At 41.3% G+C, this 22076-nt stretch overlaps 1 protein-coding gene across 3 annotated transcripts in view; it reads right to left on the minus strand.

The window, feature by feature from the left end:
* The window catches only part of LOC134354979 (very long chain fatty acid elongase 1-like), a 101079-nt gene that overhangs the window by 38420 nt on the left and 40583 nt on the right, over positions 1–22076 (minus strand). For all 3 annotated transcript variants that reach the window (XM_063064567.1, XM_063064566.1, XM_063064568.1), the window contains one exon: positions 1915–2016. The gene's annotated coding sequence lies outside the window, so the exon portion shown is untranslated. The remainder of the gene's footprint in view (positions 1–1914; positions 2017–22076) is intronic.

The following is a 22076-nucleotide window of genomic DNA, read 5'->3' on the forward strand; positions in this document are numbered from 1 at the left end:
TGATTTTTTTTTAAATGAGAAGGAATTTCATGAACTGAGTTTTGAAAAGGAGACAACTGATAATAAAAGACAAAGCAAAAAGTTGAAGAGAAATAAATTTCATCAATCTGCTTTTTTTCTTTAAACACAATTGGGGAACGGATAATTTAGTTCAGCAAGTAAAACAATGAAAAATCTGGGAAAAAAATTTGGTTGAATAAGAGGAACAATATTTAAAAGATCTGTTTATGAGGAAAGTGGCAGAGAGTGTTGGAATAGAGAGTACAAGATGTCATAAACCTAACAAAGCTTCAGCAATGACAGGCCCGAGGCTGGACAGAGGCATATTTTATTTATTTAGAAATACAGTTCAGAACAGGCCCTTCCTGCCCAACAAACCGCATCACCCAGGAGCCCACTTATTCAACCCTAGCCTCATCACAGGACAATTTACAATGACAGAAAGACCTATAGACAGGGAATTGGAAGCCAGTTGAGCTTCTGGTTAAGACTTGGGCAGTAGCCAGGAGATGAAAACAGAGGAATGAAGTCATTTGATTTTTCCCAAAGTTTAACAAGACAACATGGTACAATTATTCAGCAGGTCCAAGAGGATGCTGTGGAGAAAAAGACCAGGACAGTGGGCTCACTGAAAGGAAATCAGATTTGAATCTGAAATTAAAACAGAAAAATCACAAACACGAGAAAATCTGCAGATACTGGAAATCCAAAGAAACACGCAAAATATTGGAGGAACTCAGCAGGTCAGGCAGCATCTATGGAGAAGAATAAACAGTCTACACTTCAGGCAGAGACCCTTCAGAGTCCTGATGAAGGATCTCTGCCCGAAACATCAACTGTTTACTCTTTTCCATAGATGTTGCTTGGCCTGCTGAGTTCCTCCAGCATTTAGAGCGTGTTAAAACAGAAAATGCTAAAAAAATACTCAGGAGGGAACATAGCTTCCGTTACAATAGAAACAGAGCTAACATTTCACGACAAAGATCCATGATGAGAATGGTTCTCATGAAGTATGTATATCTGAAATGAATTGCTCATTTCTTTTTCCATAGATACTGTCTGGCCTGCTGAATGCTTCTGCTATTTCCCTTTTTATTGTTCCTAAGCATAAGGACACCAAAAATACAAAACAAAGTGGGTGACAAGGCAGATCAGAACTTCCAAAAGGTACCAAAGTGAAAGAAGATTAAAGATGGCTGGAAATTTGAGGGTGCCATTGTTAAGGGATTGCTCCACAATCCCAGAGCTGGGCAATGTAACTAAAAAGTAGAATAGGATACAAAGAAGACCTTTACAAATGGATTTAGGGATAAGAAAGGTTATAGTAGTATAGAGCTCCTCAGTACTTGGTGCTCAGTACAACCCAGTTGTATTAAATACAAAATTAAATCAATTCTTGTAAACAAAATTATCTAAGATTTTATGTTAAGTTAATGCCAACATCCAACACATTTATTTTAGGTCAATTATCAGCTTCCATCATGAAATTTACTTCAAACGTTTGACAAAAGAATCAATTTGCAAAGCCAAGAGTGAACATTGAGGATAAGAGTGAAATGAGAGGGAAAAGGAAAGTGCTGATGGAGGAAATGGAGATTCAGGGATAAACAAAGTTAGCAGAAAGAGAAGAAAGGATCTGAACACAAAATCACTCACTCTCACATTTCTCTGGTTTGATTGGATTGCCTTCCCCTTCAGAAGAATGAAAAATACTTTGGAAACAAACAAATTAACACAGGAGGCCATTTATTGCCTTTAAAAGTAGAATAAAAGTTTAATATGATCCACAGCCACTTTAAAAGTCAGTCAACTCCTTAAGCTAAAGCCTTATTTTCCAGAAGTTAAAATGAAAGGTGGCAGTTTGTGAAGCAGTCTGAGGAATTCCAACCCCACAAGTAATAAATAACTACTAACTTGTTTTGATACTGTACAAGGTTGCGTCCACAGGTTCAAGCACCAAGAGGAACCCAATTTCGATAGTTATCTCCTGAGTGGGGCAGTGGTTTGCATAGAAATCTGGAAAATAAATAGGACCAATTGAATAAAAGTACATTTCGGATCATCATCCATCCTTCATGCAATCAACACCGACAAGACTGGCATCAGCTGATTCTCTCTCACACACAATTGTCCTGGAGAAAATGGTAGTGCTCAGTCTTCTTGATCTGTTGCATTCCTCCTGATAATGATACTCCCACAATGCTCCTGGGGAGGAAGTCCTTAGCCTCAAACCCAATAATGGTATTTCCCTACTCACGATGCTGTGCAGCTTGTCAGGAAACATGTCACTGCAGGTTCCCACACATCTGCAGTCTTTTGGTGGTAGAGGCTTTGGCTTTGCTACTATCATTGCATATTGTCCAACTGCAAAGATACACAAGTGATTTCTCGTACACATGTTCCCATCCATCTCACTTTTCTATTCAACTCAGACCAAGTGCCCAGCCCAATTATTATTACTGATGTCTTTGGTCTGTGACGGGAATCTACGAAGTCTCTTGCACCTGAAAAACCCTCATGCCTAAGAGCAACTCTCCTGATTACTGGGTGATCAAATAATATTGCATGGCATACTACCCTATTCACTATTCCGGAATCTCAATTTTTCTGGCCACATGGATTCATTAAAATCAACAGAATACAGGATTAATCCCCAGGCAGGCAGTAGAGCTACAGGGAAGACTTATGCCCAGGTTTAAAATAAAGGTGACTAAGATTGATATTAGAAATAACTTCATACACCCAAGTCCTCAATATAGACTGTTAGCAGTGTGCATTTTTTAACATATGTAATACAGATACACACAGAAGAATTTATGGCCCATCTGTAATTATCCTTGAACTGGAGCAATTAATTCACTTTGCATTGGATATAAATCACCTTGCAGACCTCCAAATCCAGCCCTGGCCTCGTGCATGCCCTCTACCCTAGTGCATGTGAAAATAGATGCAACTGCAGAAGAATTATGGAGTTGGGAAGAACAGTTCGAAAAATAAATTACATTCATTAGGATGAATTAAGTGCGGCCTGTGAACGTCGTCGACTTCACATGCAAATTGCAACCATTGTTTCATTAACAATAGCTCCACAACCAGTCTACATACAAATCTACGTGTTTAGTAGTCAAAAATCAAATCATTAAACTAAAATCTTGTAATAGAGCAGTGAAATATAAGCAATCTTAATTGTAAACCATGATGGAGTTCTATGAACTGTTCATGTGTACGGGTTTGGAGGGAGGAAAGCTTTGCTCTTTTTCTAGGAAGAGGTACAGTTGACGTTTAAGGGCGAAATCCTTCGTCAGGACTAACTGAAGGAAGACTTAGTAAGAGATTTGAAAGTGGGAGGGGGAGGGGGAGATCCAAAATGATAGGAGAAGACAGGAGGGGGAGGGATGGAGCCAAGAGCTGGACAGGTGATAGGCAAAAGGGATATGAGAGGATCATGGGACAGGAGGTCTGGGGAGAAAGACAAGGGGGGGCGGGGGGAGACCAGAGGTTGGGCAAGGGGTATAGTCAGAGGGAGAAAAAGGAGACAGAGAAAGAATGTGTGTATATAAATAAATAATGGATGGGGTACGAGGGGGAGGTGGGGCATTAGCGGAAGTTAGAAAAGTCGATGTTCGTGTATTTATTTATATACACACATTCTTTCTCTCTCTCTCTCTCTCTCTCTCTCCTTTTTCTCCCTCTGTCCCTCTGACCATACCCCTTGCCCATCCTCTGGTTCCTCCCCCCCCCCTGTCTTTCTCCCCAGACCTCCTGTCCCATGATCCTCTCATATCCCCTTTGCCAATCACCTGTCCAGCTCTTGGCTCCATCCCTCCCCCTCCTGTCTTCTCCTATCATTTTGGATCTCCCCCCCCCCACTTTCAAATCTCTTACTAACTCTTCCTTCAGTTAGTCCTGACGAAGGGTCTCAGCCTGAAACGTCGACTGTACCTCTTCCTAGAGATGCTGCCTGGCCTGCTGCGTTCACCAGCAACTTCGATGTGTGTTGCTTGAATTTCCAGCATCTGCAGAATTCCTGTTGTTTCCTGTTGTTCTTTGCTGTTTTGTTGTGGTTGTTCTGCCAGGCATTGTGGGTGCCAAAATGTGGTGACGCTTGTGCGCAGACTCCAACAAATTTTGGCTGCTCACGCAAAAAGATGCATTTCCCTGTATGTTTCAACGTACAGCACGTGTGCTAAATAAATCTGAATCTACTGGGAAAGTGAATGAGATGCAGGATTAGCTATGACAAAATAGGCTCAAGAGACCTGGTCGCCTATTCCTGCTTTTATTTCTCAATCCCCATCTTCCTTTAAGGAGAACTACCTTTAAATGCCAACATTGTAACCAGTGTTATCATACCATCCATTCAGCAATGGAACCAATAAATGACATTAATCCAATGAGATCTAAAGTGCAGACTATACAAAAGGATGATCAATACGAGTCATTCCTGCGTTAAATGGATGCAAACTAAACAAAGCTTCATTATCTGTGATGTGCAGTGAAAGTAGTTTATCGTTACAGATATTTCACCAAGTTTAAAAAGTAAGTTGCATTTTTCAAGAGCCAAGTTAATGACAAATTCAAACAGACACCGAATACAAAGTGACAATAAGGTTCAGAACAGCACACACAAAATGCTGGAGGAAGTCAGCAGGTCAGGCAGCATCTATGGAAATAAAGAGTAGGCATTTCAGGCCGAGACCCTTCTTCAGGACTGGAAAGGAAGGGGGAAGATGCCAGAGTAAGGCTCCGGGTCAGAAAAACAAAACTACACCAAATTCAAATTGCACTTCAAAATCTTACGTTTAACGTAGTGTACTCTTAGGGGAAGGAGGGGACAGTCACTCTCACAAACACAGCTCTGGTATAGCACGACCGAGTGGAGAAAAGAAGAGCATTTAGTTCTGAATATTCTGCCAAAGAAGGAATAGTTTCAGGACATCCGTGGAGCTGAATCCCTCGAGTGTATGGGGGGAGAAAGGCAGTGAAGCAAAAGGCAGCAAAACAACATTTTATCAGCTGAAGAATGCTGCATTCTACAAGTGTTTACATTGAATGCGTTATACCGAGTGTCAGCTGGGGCTCTTTTAGCAGCCGTCTTGCCCTCACATCAGAACGCTGCCAGATCCCAGGGACTTCAATGCAAAATTTCAGGCCATCATTTTAGTGCACTGGTTCCTTAAGGTTGTTATAGCCAGGGGGTGACAGTGGGGATAAGCTGCCACCACCTAGGAAATGCTCCCAATAGTCTGCGTCTCAAATTGCCTCCGACAACCAAGTCCAGCTCCTGGCCCTCACGTGTGGCTTAGTTACTAAGCCCACCCTTTCTACAGACAGAAGAAGGGGCAAAGGCAGATTACTGGTGTCTTAAAACCAGTCACTTCAGGCAGTTGGGGGCTTGTCAACCATGGTTGGCAGCACATTTAAAAGGAAAACTGATCTCCAGCCTCCACTTCCTTGCAGCTAAACCTATCCATGGGGAAGGCTTCAGGAGTAAACCCCTAGGGAAAATCCAGAGCTGGAGTCCCTAAGGCAGTCCTACATCGAGTTCAACGTTGGCTGGTAATTTCTGCAATGTTGCTGGTGCCAAACTGCATTGATCTCTGCCTTTCCTTTCAATTCATCAGCTGCGGGAGCCTACTACATGATTAACAGGTTTTTCTCCAAATTGTCCAGCCCTGGCTTACATACTGGCTTGCGTATCACACAGACAGCTGGGACGCAGCAACCACGGTTGGCCCTGACCGACGGAGGGCCTCATTCCGGTGTCGTACTGAGCGAATGCCAAACTCGCTGCCAATGTCTTTCCAATGACAAAACTAAGGCTAGGGCCACACGAACTCTTCTGAGTAAAAGACACCATAGCAATATTTTGAAGAGGAGCAAGGGAATCTTCCTATCTGCTCTAGTGAATATTTATCACAATCAACATTTTATCTAACAGTTTACTTGCATGGAAAATTCTTGTGCCCAGGTTATTATTACAATGACAACACTTCAAAAGTAAATTGGCTGAAAGGTGCTTTGCAACATTGTCAAAGCCACATGAAAAATGCCACAGAGTTACAAGGTTACAGAATTGAAGCAGACCATTCAACCCATTGAGTCTATACAAGAAAATTTTCATCCCTTCTTCCATAACTCTTTTGAACATCATGATTACATCTGCCTCATCTATCTCGATGCGCAATCACAATCCTGCAATACATTCTGGATCAAACTCATTTAAAAGTTCTCTCTCCTATTCACTCTTGGTTCTTAATTCAATCACCTTCATCCTGCATCCTCTGGTGATGAACCCCCCCCCACCCTCCTGACAATACTTCCCTCTAATAATATAGACTGAATTATACAAATATTACTAAACCTTTGAAAACTGCCACAGATCACCAAGACTGTAGCACTCCATATCTCGCCCATCCAAGTTTTTCTTAAATGTTGAAATCAAACCCACATCCACCACCTGTGCTTGTTCCACACTCTCTCCACCCTCAGAATGAAAAAGTTCTCCCTCATGTTCCCCTTAAACTCTTTACCATTAACCCATGATCTCTAAATTAGTCTCACCGAACCACGGTGGAAAAAAGCCTGCTTGCATTCACCCCATCGATAGCCTTCAATTTTATGTAGTTTTGATATTCATGCTGCACCATCCTCTGCTATGATTACATGTCGATTATGATGAGAAACCATCATCATAAACATAGAGACCACAGATGTTAGAACATGGAGTAAACAAATCTGCTGGAGGAACTCAGTGGGTTGAGTAGCAATGTGTGGGAGGAAAAGGAATGGTCAACATTTTGGGTTGAAATTCTGCAGCAACATTCCTCCAGCAGATTGTTGGTACTTCTGTCACTGTTACTTGCTTAGATAAACAGCAATCCGAGTTCCGGATGCTAATCCAGCAAAGATGCTGTGGAGGGAGTAGCAAGGTGGCAGCCTAGTGAGATACAACTGAATAGTGGACATGACAGACATATTTGTCATTCTTGCCAAAGAGAGGCCTCAGCCATTAATACCTCAAATACTTTTCTATTGAGAGAGGAAAAGGACACGAGTGACTCTGTAATGGGGGAATTAAACTGTTGGGTTGCCAGTGAAAATAGATGGAGCTGTTTACACATCATGGTATATATGAGCCTTCATTGCATTGATTGCATAGAATGAGAGACTGTGCTTGAGAAAAATGTCATAGCACTAGGCAATGAAGAGATTGTGTCAACATCTATGCTTTGGGGTATACAAGATCTGTCCCAACGAGCTACTTACTGGTCAGGTGGACTTAAGGGATCTTAAGAGATATCCAGTAGTCCATAGCTCACAGTGTCTATCAGATGAAGTTACACTCCAGAAGAGTAGTCAAGGAAAAGTTCACAACTAATCCAAGACAAAAATATGACTTGGGATGAGAATATAGTTTAAAAAGAGAGAAAAAACAGGCACGGGAGTTGAAACACATTGAATATCTCAACCAAGAATGCATCTTTCAGGAATATAAAGCATGTTTTTTTTTGAAAGCCTTCAGTTTGCACTGTTCATGACCTGGTAGCAAGAGCTACTTATGTTGGCCTCAAAGAAGGACCTTCAACATTGTAAGTCATTACTGCATAGAAAGGCATTAAACAAGTCAGGAAAAGTGGGTTGTCCTTCACACTTCATTTGAGTTGTCCAATATTAGGACATCATTTGCACGGTGATCAATAGGAATATTCCTTTTCATATTACCAAACAACTTGAAGAGACACAATTCAGATACACAAGTCAACCAGTTCAGTGAAGCATCATTGAAAGATGCTCAATTAGTATACTTTCTTATACTGTCCATGTTGAAAGTTAGAAGGCAGATCCTGTCATCCCATCCGTCCCCAAATTGTCTCTAACACTCGGTTCTGTTGTATCTGTCGATATCCTCTGCTGCATCCTGGATACAAGCACAGGCATCCCTGCTCAAGGCCTCCAATGCAATCCAAATTTGATTCAGCCATTTCAGTAACTCCATAAACAAAAGCACTTTCTCAAGACTCATGCAATCACAGTCTCACAAAAGCACGTGCAATTTGCCTGAAATGATCTTATGTTTCTCCAAACATGTACTTATTGATGTTCAGTCAATGCAATGTATCTACAATGCAAATGGTGAACTGAGAATCACTCAAATTCTGACTATGCTGGATGCCTTGAGCAATTATGCAGCGAAGACAATTTAAAAGAGTTCCAAAGTTCCAATTAGTGCTATTACACAAAGCTTGGACTTGTTAATGTCAGCTCAACACAATACATTCAGTGGGCACCAAGCAATTACAACCAACTGAGCATTGAAGACAATCCAGGGTCAGATTGTCAGAAGTAATCAACTTTGTAACTTCCAATAGGGCCAGCACAAGAAAGAATAAGTTCAGTATTTACAATCAAGCTTCAAAACTGTTCCTTTATCTCCTCTCTGCACCTGGATCCTCAACTTCTTTAATAAGGAGACCACAGGTCAGTGCAAATCAGGAACATCTCCTCCTGCCTAACAATAAACATAGGCATACCTCAAAGATATGTGCTTAGCTCACAGGTCTACTCTCCCTGTACTCACAACTGTGTCTCTAGGTACAGCTCAAATGCAATCTGTAAATGAGCTGATAACACCACTTGTTGGGGTACAGGAATAAGATAGATCAACTGGTTGGGTGATGTCACAACAACAATGACCCACTCAACATCAGCAAGATAATGGAATTGATTGCGGACATAAGGAAGAGAAAGTTGGGAGAACACATCAATCCTTTATGGATGGTCAGGGTTAGAAAGGGTGAGCAGCTTCAAAATCCGAGAAGCTATCTTGGGACCAGCACATTGATGCAATCACAAAGGCGGTATGCCAGCGGCTCTGCTTCATTAATTTCAGAAGATTTAGTATGTTCAAGACTCTTGTCAATTTCTGCAGATCTATCTTGGACAGCATTCTGAATGGTTGCATCACCCTCCAGTAAGGAGGCTCTTATCAGGAGACCAGAAGAGGCTGCAGAGGGTTGTAAACTCAGCCAATTCATCATGTGAACAACCCTCACCACCACTGAGGACATCTTCAATAGGTGCCTCAAGAATGCAGCATCCATCATTAAGGACCATTACCATCTGGTACAGGCCTTCTTCTCATTACTACCATCGGGGAGGAAGGACAGCAGTCTGAAGACCCACACTCAATAATTCAGTTTCTTTCTGTCATCAGCTTTCTGAATAGCCCATGAACAGTATCTGGTTCTTCCTCCTTTGCTCTAGTTTTGGAACTTAGAGTAATTTTTTATGCCTCAACTATATTGCTCCCACAAAACAACTAATTTCATATCATACCGAGATAATAAAACTGATTCTGAAATCAAGGCAATGTGTAAGCAAAGACAAAGATTGGGGAAATTAACGTAGAAAATACAATTGAAATCAGCATTTAATTATAAATTTAACACATTTCACATACCTTTGTTATCAAGGAATGTATAAATTATAGACCTTGAGATTTGCTTGCTCACTGGTAACCACAGAGCCAGAAACCCAAAAAAACCCAATTAAAGAAAAAAGACCACTCAATGCACAAGAGAAAGAAAAAACACTGCAAATCATGCAAACAATTAAAGCGAACAGCATTCCCAACCAATACATTCTATAACTAACAGTATGTTAATAGCCTGCATTACAATAGGTTAGAAAATATGAAACACTGCATCTATGGTTAGGCTCAATTACTGCAACAACAGTATGTGGAGAAGGATTAGGTACGCAATTTATTTATGGAAATGATCTTTGGAAGTATCTGTACCTGAAACGGATAACATAGTGACGTTAAAATTACACTAGTATGGTGTACCGTGGGAGAGATCAAAAATAAATGTGGTTACTTTTAGAATATCAGAATATTTAGGTTCCAGAGGATTGGAGGGTTGCGGATGTTGTTCCTTTATTCAAGAAAGGGAGTAGAGATAGCCCAGTAAATTACAGACCAGTGAGGCTTACCTCAGTAGTTGGTAAGTTGTTGGAGAAGATCCTGAGAGGCAGGATTTATGAACATTTGGAGAGATATAATATGATTAGGAGTAGTCAGCATGGCTTTGTCAAGGGCAGGTCATGCCTTACGAACCTGATTGAATTTTTTTGAGGATGTAACTACACACATTGATGAAGGAAGAGCAGTAGATGTAGTGTATATGGATTTCAGCAAGGCATTTGATAAGGTACCCCATGCCAAGGCTTTTTGAGAAAGTAAGGAGGCATGGGATCCAAGGGGACATTGCTTTGTGGATCCAGAACTGGCTTGCCCACAGAAGGCAAAGAGTGGTTGTAGACGGGTCATACTCTGCATGGAGATCAGTCACCACTGGAGTGCCTCAGGAATCTGTTCTGGGACCCTTACTCTTCGTGATGTTTATAGATGACCTGGATGTGGAAGTGGAGGGATGGGGTTAGTAAGTTTGCTGATAACACAAAGGTTGGAGGTGTTGTAGATAGTGTGGAGGGCTGTCAGAGTTTACACTGGGACATTGATAGGATGCAAAACTAGGCTGAGAAGTGGCAGATGGAGTTCAACCCAGATAGGTGTGAAGTGGTTCATTTTGGTAGGTCAAATATGATGGCAGAATATAGTAATAATGGTAAGACTCTTGGCAGTGTGGAGGATCAGAGGGATCTTGGGGTCAGAGTCCATAGGACACTCAAAGCAGCTGCGCAGCTCGACTCTGTGGTTAAGGCAGTGTACGGTGCATTGGCCTTCATTAATCATGGAATTGAATTTAGGAGCCGAGAGGTAATGTTGCAGCTATGTAAGACCCTGGTCAGACCCCACTTGGAGTACTGTGCTCAGTTCTGGTCGCCTCACTACAGGAAGGATGTGGAAGCCATAGGAAGGGTGCAGAGGAGATTTACAGGGATGTTGCCTAGATTGGGGAGCATGCCTAATGAGAATAGGTTGAGTGATCTCGGCCTTCTCTCCTTGGAGCGACGGAGGATGAGAGGTGACCTGATAGAGGCGTATAAGACGACGAGAAGCATTGATCGTGTGGATAGTCAGAGGCTTTTTCCCAGGGCTGAAATGGTTGCCACAAGAGGACACAGGTTTAAGGTGCTGGGGAGTAGGAACAGAGGAGATGTCAGGGTTAAGCTTTTTACTCAGAGAGTGGTGAGTGCGTGGAATGGGCTGCCGGCAACGGTGGTGGAGGTGGATACGATAGGGTCTTTTACAAGACTTTTGGATAGGTACATGGAGCTTAGTAAAATAGAGGGCTATGGATAAGCCTGGTAATTTCTAAGGTAGGGACATGTTCAGCACAACTCTGTGGGGCCGAGGGGCCTGTATTGTGCTGTTGGTTTTCTATGTTTCTATGTCTAATATATGCAAGTCTAAATAATTAGTTCATTGCATAGTTTCATATAAGCAAATAGTGAACTGCCGGTTTAATTTTTGTTGAAAGTTGAAGGTTCATATGTGTTTGTTACTTTAAAAGTCAGCAATGAAATATGAAAGTGTGCACCTTAAGGAGCTATGCAGACTTAGTAATATTGCTTTCGATGCATTATTGTATCACGTATTGGTGTTGGTTGAGTATTGACCACCATCAATTAAAGAATGTTTGGCTAATCACCCTTTTGGCAGCACTGACACAGCAGTGCTACTCATTCATAGCTCTGGTGTACTGGGATCTGAACTCTCGTGGAGAGTCTGAATGTCTTCCCTGTGACCATACAGGTTTCATGATTGTAGGTACGAGAATGCGGCCACTGCTGGAACAGACTTTAGGCCACACTGAAGTGGCAGGGACCAGGCCTGAGAGGGGAAAACAAACTGATGTTTAGCTGATTTAAGCACAGAGGCAGCTTAAAAGATTAAGGCATCAAGGCAAAAGACAAAGGACAAACCGGTGCTCAGATCACTACTCCTTCAGGCTTTATTCACCTCAGCAATGAACTGACTTTGCAGCTGTGGCCTGCAGCCATCAACATTTGCCTGAGCGGTGACCTGACTAACTGTGGATTCACTTTCGGGGACTCTCGGTTAATGTTCTGTGTGTTATTTGTTTACTTTTTTTATTTATATTTTGCACAATTTTGTTCTTTTTCTCACATTGAGTGTTTGATGGTCTTTATCGTGCGGCGGTTTTTGTGGATTCTGTTGTTTCTTTGCTTTGAGGCTGCCTGCAAGAAGATTAATTGCAAGGTTGTACATGGAAAACATACTTTGATAAAAATGTATTTTGCACTTTGATTACCTGGTTTCCTAGCACATCACAAAGCTGTGCAAGTTGGCAGATTAATTTGGCTCCTGAAAAAATACCCCTGGTGTAGGTGGGAGCAGGAGGACCTGGGAGGAATGCCAGAATAGATGGGATTGCTTCAAGAGAAGTCAGTGACTCAACTGGCCAGAATTACAGAATAATAGAGGCTTTACTCTCATTACACAACAATGTATAGATAAGGAAGCAATCAGGTCCCTTCACAATCCCCTCTATCCCAAGCACAGAAGCCCCAAATTCTCCAATATATCCACATGATTAAAGTCACTCAGGTTCAGAATCACTTTGGCAAATCTTTTCTGCAGCTTCTCCAAAACCTCTCCCCAGAAATGGACACAATCCATTCATGACCAATCTATATTTCATAAAGGTTTATTTTGACTTTGTTCTTCACCATTATTTCTCAAGCCAGGAACTTGCATACTTTCTCAACACATCCTTCAATTTTCGTTTACCTGTACACATATAACCCAAATCTCTTACCGCCAGAACTTCATTCTTAATTGAGCTGTTTAGTTGAGTAATGTCTTAGATATTCTTTTCTACCTAATATTTACATCTATATACTTTTTTAACATAGCACCTGTGCTCTCAGTTCGTGGTGCTTCAAAATTTGTGCCATCCACAAATTTGGAAATTGTATTATTCTAGTGAGCTTCCAGTCAGTTTTCTATCTATGCGGCCACCATACCTTTCATTACATGGGCTTAATTTCGGACGACAGGCTTATTATGCTGCACTTCATCAAATGTAAATCCATATGCATTTCCCCTCTATGGCTCTCTATTCCCTGAGAGGGAAAAAAAAAGGTAGTCAAACATGATTTCCCTTTAACAAACCCATGTTGGCTTTCTATGATCAATTCATATATGTGCAAGCACATGTTAATTTTGTCCTTGGGGTTTTTAAATAAGTTCTCACCACTATGGTTAAAGTGACTGGGTTTAGTTTTTTTTTAAGAAAAAAAAAAGATGCAACACAAGGATGTACACCATTAAAAAAAGTACAGTTGAAAAATACCCATTTAATCCAATGTAAAACACTCAAAATGCTGGAGGAACTCAGCAGGTCAGGTTGCTCTATGGAGAGGAAAAAGAGTCGATGTTTTGTGTCTTGGCCCTTGGCCTGAACTGTCAACTCATTAGCGCTTTTCACAGATGCTGCCTGACCTGCTGAGTTCCATGTGTTACTCTGGATTTCAAGCATTGTCAAAACCATGTGTTTGTTTACCCATTTAATCCAGTTCCACACAAGCAGCATCCTACCTTAATTCATCTAACACTTCTGGCACATTCGATTCCTTCCCAGTTCCCCTTACACACATCTGTACGTTTTTGCTGAAACCTGCAGTTCCACATTCTAAACAAATTCGTTAGTTCACTCTGAATTTCCTCTCAATTTTGACTCATGTTTATAAGTTTTCTTCCTTTGGAGTTCTCTCTGCAATGTCGAATGTTATGCAAGAGAAATGTTAAGTGAGTATGAAACAATTATCAGTTTATCAAAGGATAGCAGGGAGATAAATCTTACAGAACCACCCATTCCTGTGCATCAGGAGAGGAAACAGGAAGTATTTGGTGAGTCAAGAGGAAGGGCTCTTGAAAGTTTAAAAGGGTTAAGTTGTTAGCAACTCTTCGATAATGTGGCATGTCAGTCGAACCAGACCAGTTTTCACAGTTCACCATCAACTCACAAACCTTCCTAGTTCAAACTAAAAGCAAACTCTTGAACGCAGATGAATCTCCACATTCTTACTCGCCAGACAATCCAAATAAAAATTACTAGAGTGGGGCAGTGTACACCATGGACCCAAGGAGACAGCTTTGTGTGGGAAAGGTTTACCTTGGAAAAGGAAGTTGTAGAATACTGGTAATCCATTGCTAGGATATGCTGTTGAAACCTAGTAACGACACGATTACAAATTCAAGTTTCCCATGTCATATTTGTCCAGGCAGGAATGACTACTAATGTATTAATTGACAGCAACAGGCAATTATTTAAATTTCACATCCTCTCAGCCCTATCAGCTGACTCAAAAGATCATTTCATTTTCAAAGTGAAAGTAAATTATCAAAGTATACATATGTTACCACATACTCCATTTAAATTCATTTTCTTGCAGCCTTTACAGGAAATTAAAGAAATACAAGTGTATTTATGAAAGATGATACATCAACAAAGACTGGCAAACAACCCATGAGCAAAGACAAATTTTGCAAATAAAAATAAGCAAATAGTACTGAGTCTTAGGCTGTGGAATCAGTTGATAGTTGAGTTAATTATGCTAGTTCAGGAGCCTGATGGTGGTAGAATGACAACTTTACTGAACCTGGTGGTGCTCTGATTAATACCTCCTGACTGATGGTAGTAGCAAGAAGGGATTTACAGCCTGGATGGTGGGGGTCCATGATGATGGATGCTGCTTTCTTGTGGCAGCGCTTCTTGTAAATGTGCTCATTGGTGGGGAGGGCTTTGCCTGTGATGGACTGGGCTGTATGCACCATTCTCTGTAGAATCTTCCTGTGCCTGTCTTCTGAAGAGACAGGGTCCTTTTCAGTTATTTCGAAATGAACCTGCTTCTTCTGTTTTGTCATTAGTCTCTCCAAATGCAAACACAAACACAGAGGACCCAAGGTCAGGGTGGATGGACATCAGATTCCAAACATGGGCAAAAAAAAAGCGTTTCTTTTGGGCCACGGAAAAGCAAAAATAAACATATAGAGCTAAGGATTCTATTTTGTATATTTTTTACCACCGAATCACAAACAAAATTTCCAGGGAGAGTTTGTTGAAAACTCAAAGTACCAGCCAATAACAATGAAGACCAGTCAAGAGGGCCCTTCTCACTCAAGTAATAAAAGTTATTCAACCTATAATTCTCAATTATCCTATGAAGAAATGAATCAGAGTATAAAACAGTGGAAAAGTACAGAAATCAGGCATTTTAAACGTTTACTTTAAATATGAAGCAGGAATGTAGCGGGTTGGTGTAAGAGAAGACAGAGGGGTTTACTTTATCCAGTCTGCTGACTAATAAAATTCAAACAATGTGAAGGGAGCAAATAACATACATAAAAGTTGCTGGTTAACGCAGCAGGCCAGGCAGCATCTCTAGGAAGAGGTGCAGTCGACGTTTCAGGCCGAGACCCTTCGTCAGGACAAATACAAGTCCAGATTGCAACTAATTGCTACCTTCACTTCAAAGTTCAAAAATAATGTATTAACAAAGTACATATGTCACCATTTATTATCCTGAGTTTCATTCTCTTGCAGGCATTCACAGAACATAAAAAACAATAGAATGAATGGAAAACCACACGACAAAGATGGACGAGCAATCAATGTGTAAAAATAAACAGTGCAAATACAAAGAGTAATAACAATAAATAAACAAATATTGAGAACAGGAGTTGTAGATTCTATAAGAGAGAGTCTTCTCAGTGTTGGGGAGAGTGAAGTTATCCCCTCTGGTACAAGAGCTTATGGTTGAGGGGTAATAAATGTTCTTGAATCTGGTGAAGTGGTACTCGACGCTGCTGTACCTCCTTCCCGATGGCGGCAGCGAGAAGAGAGCATGACCTTAGACGATGGAGGTTCTTGCTGATGGATGACGCTTTCCTGCAACAGCACTCCTTGTAAATGTGCTCAATGGTGGGCTGGGCTTTACCTGTGACAGACTGAGCTGTACCCACTACATTTTGTAGGTTTTTCCGTTCAAGTGCATTGGCATTCTCATACCAGCTCATGAGGCAACCAGCCAGTACACTCTCTACTGCGTGTCTATAGAAGTTTGACAAAGTTTTAGATGATGTGCCGAACCTACACAAGATTCTAAGAAAGCAGAGACACTGCTATACTTTCCACCACACTTGCCAAAACTCTTAAATTCTACTAGTATCAGAAGAAAAAAAAGTACTAGAATTTAACTTCAAAAATGAACCCCTCATTCTAATCTCTTACTAGCTCTTCTCTCAGTTAGTCCTGACAAAGGGTCTCGGCCCGAAACGTTGACTGTACCTCTTCCTAGAGATGCTGCCTGGCCTGCTGCGTTCACCAGCAACTTTGATGTGTGTTCCCTCAGTTAAGAAACGACCGGTAAATACGTACATTTCCCATGCATCACACAGAATTAAATTGTCAACTCATCATTTGCATGGTTCTTGCACAGTAAATTAAAAACCAAACAGGAATTTTAAATTAAAAAGTAAAGCATTTGATTATCGGTTTTATTTTTTTTAGAACATTTTTAAGCACCTTTAATGTGGGAAGATCAAAAGGCCGAAACAGTTCATCACTCATCAGGGAAGTGGATGGAATGAAAATATTCAACTCCATAATAAATAAAAATTAAGGCCAGTTGATTCAAAGTTACATTTTACTGGTGCTTTCTGTACTGCAGAATGAAAAGGAAATAAAATTAGTCAGTTTCATACATGTAGGCCTGGTCTATGCTCAACATTCGATATAGAATTAACTAGCTAGTACAAAAGGGATAAATGATTCCCTTTTGGTTCAGAATGCCGCAGAACAGTTCAGTAGTTTGCATGGCTTGTGGTTCCCCCCACCCCCTTTTGTGCATTGAGTGTTAGTCTTCTATTTTTATTGCTTTTTTTCTTAACTGGGATCTTCTGGGTTTCTTGCTTTGTGGCTACCTGTGAGCAAGTCTCAAGGTTGTATAATTCATACATTCTTTGATAATAAACGAACCTTGCTGAAGCTTCTGGTGTGTACTGCATACAGAAGAAATTTCCATTCTTGTGTTAGTTGAGAAGAATGCTGTGAAGTGGAATTCCCCACAAAATTGGTTGCAACTACAGGTAGTTTTAATTACTTATCAGCCTTCAAAGGTACTCTCAATTTATAGATAAAAACTAGGACAAAAGATGTCAATGAATTCAATCCCTCTCCATGAAACTAATTGTTGTCCACCAGGGTAATGACAAAATGATTTTATGTCAAGAAATAGTTATTAAAAATTGATTAAAATGAATACATTTTGAAAGAAAATTCCCTGATTCAAAGCTAGGCAAAACAAGAAGATTGGACTTGCCCTTAACAGCAAACTTCCATAAGCCCATTAGATATAGGAGCAGAATTAGGCCATTTGGTCCATTGAGTCTACGGCACCATTTCATCATGGCTGATCCAATTTTCCTCTCAGCCCTAATTTCCTGCCTTCTCCCCATATCCCTTTGTGCCCTGACCAATCAAGAATCTATCAACCTCTGCCTTAAATATACATAAAGATAGGACCTCCACAGCTGCCTGTGGCAAAGAATTCCACAGATTCACCACTCTCTGGCTAAAGAAATTTCTCCTCATCTCCGTTCTAAATGGACGCCCTCTATTCTAAGGCTGGTCTTAGACTCTCCCACCACAGGAAACATTCTCTACACATCCACTCTATTAAAGCCTTTCACCAATCGATAGGTCACCCCTCATTTTTCTGAAATCTAGTGAATACATGCCTGAAGCCATCAAACGCTCTTCATATGACAAGCCTTTCAATCCTGGAATCATTTTCATGAACCTCTTTTGAACACTCTCCAGTTTCAGCACATCCTTTCCAAGATAAAGGGCCCAAAACTGCTCTCAATACCAAGTGAGGCCTCACCAGTGGTTTATAAAGCCTCAATGTGACATCCTTCCGAAGTGGTATAACTGCAGCAAGTGCCAAGCTCCAGTGGCAGCAACAGTAGCAGAAGGATGTTGGAAAGGTGTCCTCACTCAGGCGATGCAGCTGCAATTGGTACAGAGGGGACTACCACCAAAACGGCACAGGTACAATAAATGATCTTGCAAGGAGACATGTTTACTCCAAAAAAAAATTCCAGTACTTGAAAGTGATAGGAACTCACTTAATTTTAAGAAACTACAATCTGCAACACTGAATGAATATTCACCTCATATTAAATGAAGCCTCTATACCATTCCTGTCTACCTTCTTCAATATTCCAAATAGAGCTTAAGTTTTTATTTTATTTATTTAGAGATAAAGCACAGTAACAGGCCCTTCCAGCCCAATGAGCTTGTGTTGTCCAATTACACCCACGTGACCAATTAACCTGCTAGTCTTTCGATTATGGGATGGGGACAAGACCAAAGCACCTGAATGAAACCCAAGCGGACACAGGGAGAATGTAGAAACTCCTGACAGACAGCGGCAGAATTGAACTGCCATAACACTACACTAACTTTTTTTCAGTTATGCATTTCACAGCCTTCCTGTATAATTTCAGATCTTCTCCTGTCTTCCACTGTGCAGCTGTGATGATGTTACATATACCCTTACAGCTTTACCCTTACAGCCCTGCACTCCCACCTCCCCATTTGTTCATTCCCTCTACCCTTTCTCATACTCATTAATTACTGGAAATCTATCACACCAGTAGCATTTACAGTCCAACCATAGTAGCCTGAACAGAGTGACACTGGCCATTTCACAGGATATTTAAGAGTCAACCGCAGTGAGTCCAGAGACATAAACAAACCAAACCAGGTTTAGGCGGCAGATTTCCAGCCTTGAAGGATTCCTTCAAGGACCCCTACCATTTAGGCCATGCTACCTTCTGCCATCAGGAAGGAGGTACAGGAGCCTTGGGTCCCACACCACCAGGTTCAGGAACAGTTATTACCCTTCAACCATCAGGCTCCTGAACCAGCGTGGATAACTTCACTCACCTCAACTCTGAAAATGAGTCTTAGATTGTGGAATCAGTTCAAAGACTCCACAAATCATGTTCTTGGTGTTTTTTGGTGTACTTTTTTGTATTTGCTCAGTTTATCTTATTCCGCACATTGATTGTTAGCTTGTGTGTAGCTTTTCATTGATGCTACAATTTTTTTTTCTGTTCTACTATGAATGCCTGCAAGAAAATGAAACTCAAAAAGTAATGTATGGTGATATACATGTACTTTGATAATACACTTTGAATTTTGAAAACTTGTTGCAAAACCAAATTTTCATCAGCAATGCCTGAGTTATTAAGCAAATTTAAATTCCAAAGCTCCGTGCTGGTGATTTAGTCAATCCACAACCATCACATCCTGCTCTCATCTGCTTGGGAGATATTTTCCACAAATTAGCAAGCAAATACACATGTCAGTGTAAAACAGCATGGACCAGCCCTTCAGCCCAACTCATCCATGCTAACCATGGTCCCACCAAGCTAGTCCCACTTGCCCACTTCCTTCTAAACTCCTATCTATCCATGTACTTATCCAAATGACTTTAAAGTCTGCAAGCGAACCTTACAGTCACAACATTTTTAAGCCTAGTTATTGGAAGGACTCAAGTAACTTTTGCTTCCTTTCTGTCCAAAGTTTAAAGTTCTTCAGCCACAAAGAGATGGTTTTAAGAAAACCTTAGCACCTCATGCACATGCCTTTGGATGCAAGGCAGCTCGACTCCTCCCAAACAGTTAATGTTGGCTTTTCTGAACTACAAGAGAAACGTACCGCATTTCATGCTGGAACAAATGGAATCCAGAAGACACTCAAAGCATTCCTGATATCTTTTTCCAATCTCATGTCATACATAACCACAAAGATTCTTCCAACTATACTGATCTAACCAATGGAGAGTCTAATTCCCTTAGCCGACTGCATTCCCCTTATCCCAATTTATCCGGGGCGGGGGGGGGATGAAAATTGTCCATTGTTCCCTGCTGTTGCTGTGCTACACCTGCTCCAAGATAAACCAGCCAGTGTTAGACCATGCTGAGATCATGTGCAACTGAACAGGCCTCATAACATACCACTGACGTAACATAAGATCAATAGAACAATCGCTACTCCCTCCTTTGGGGAGCATCCAGTGCACGTTGGATCCACTTATCTTTCAAACCTTACTGGGATCAGGAAGCCATGTGACATTTCAAAGCACGATACAAAAGAACTGGTAGTGACAACAGAGCACAAACATTTCCAGCAGCGATTCCCAGGGAGGCATTTGTGGTTAAAACATTTTCACCAGGAAGCAGCCTACCACAGGTAGCTCATTACAGAAATAGTTTGAAGGTGAAGTAAAGCAACTACAAACTGTTTATTCGGAACAAATCAAACCATGTACCTTCACTTTCCACCACCCCGAGCGAGAATGGGAAATAGTGGTCACACCTGTCTGAAGTGGCAGATCAAACAGGTACATCAAGTACAATTGTGGAGAAACCATTACCCTAGTACTAGTTTTTCCAAGAGAGAAACCCCACAAATTGTTCCAGCAGATCCTGAACACAGCAGTTATAAGACCTTTTCTTACATCAATATCCCTTGAAGCCTGAAGAGTCAAATTGCAGGCAGTTTTTCTATGCATGCCTACTTTAAGTCAACAAGGAGTCAGACAATGATTTAAAGTAGGCCACACGGTAGAATTACAAAGGCAGCCCAGCCCTCTCGCAGCCATATCTGTCAAACGTAACCACGCACACCTGCTTGGTCGCCAATCAAACCATAAACAGCCTGTGACATAGAACCGAGTTTACGTGGAACAGTTCTGACAACACACCGGTTATAGAAACACATCGTACGAGATGAACACAAACCTCTCCAGCATCATCTAGCAACTTGGGCCCAGGTTAGGCTGTCAACCTGTCACTCTGTCACTAGAGGCCAGTCTGACACACCTCAACGTGCAAGGTATGTCCAAAATGTAGATAAACAGGTTTGGTGTGATCAGTCACACCTTACACTCACTCTACCAGAATGAACCCGAGCACAGGCAGGTGTACTCTCCCAACTACAACTACCTAACCTAGGTATTCTTTAAGCAACCCGCTTTCTGTTTGCATACATGGGTAGAGTTAAGTAGAGCACAATATTTCCCTAAATAGACTGTTACATCACCTTACTATACAAAGTTCCATGTGTAGCCACTCATTGAACTACCAATGGATGAAAGGGAGGATGGTGATTGTACATTCAACAAGGTAGGCTCGATCCCCCATGGCCAGAGGTTGCAACCAGGCTGACACCAAAGAGAAGTAGGTGAACTGCTGGAAGGTTGCTGACTTTCAAAAAGATCTTTCTGCCCTGTCAGCTGGGATGAGTAGACTCCAGAAAAACACTTCACAAGAGCAAGACTTTTCCCCCTTCCCCGAGGGAGAGTCTAGGAGAGTGCAGAGCCTCAGAATACAAGGACATCCCTGTAGAACAGAGATGAGGAGGAATTTCTATAGCCTGAGGGTGGTGGATCTATGGAATTCATTGTCTCAAGTGGCTGTGGAGGCCAAGTCTTTGGGTATATTTAAAGCCAAGGTTGCTGGGCTTCAGATTAGTAAGGGTGACAAAGGTTACAATGAGAAGACAGGAGAATAGGGTTGAGAGGGATAATAATTCAGCCATGATCGAATGAAAGAGCAGAATCAATGGGCCAAACGGCCTAATTCTTCTCCCATATCTTATGGTCTTCTCCACACATCATAATCAACAATCAGCTTCAACTGAAGCACATTAACTGCTGATCATTACACTGCTGCTTGGCCAGCTTGCTACAACATTTGCTAGTCAAAGTACCCAATTGCCTGGGGAAAAAAATGTGGAACTTCCCGAAGTCAAAAAGTGTTCGATAAGGTCAAGACAGCTATCAACCATCTCTATAAAGGGAACAAAAGAATCTGATATATAACCGAAGTTGAAGATAACAGTATCCACATAATGAAATAGTCCACTAGGCTTCTCACCGAAGCCACAAGTTTATGACTCCGAACAACTTTGCCGTTAAAATCTCAGCTAACCGAGCCTTCACCACAAATATGGCCAAACATAATCTTTTGAAAATGGGGAAGCAAACAATCCCGACTCTGGAATGTT

This window comes from Mobula hypostoma, chromosome 12 (assembly GCF_963921235.1).
Source record: "Mobula hypostoma chromosome 12, sMobHyp1.1, whole genome shotgun sequence".
Classification (NCBI taxonomy): Eukaryota; Metazoa; Chordata; class Chondrichthyes; order Myliobatiformes; family Myliobatidae; genus Mobula; species Mobula hypostoma.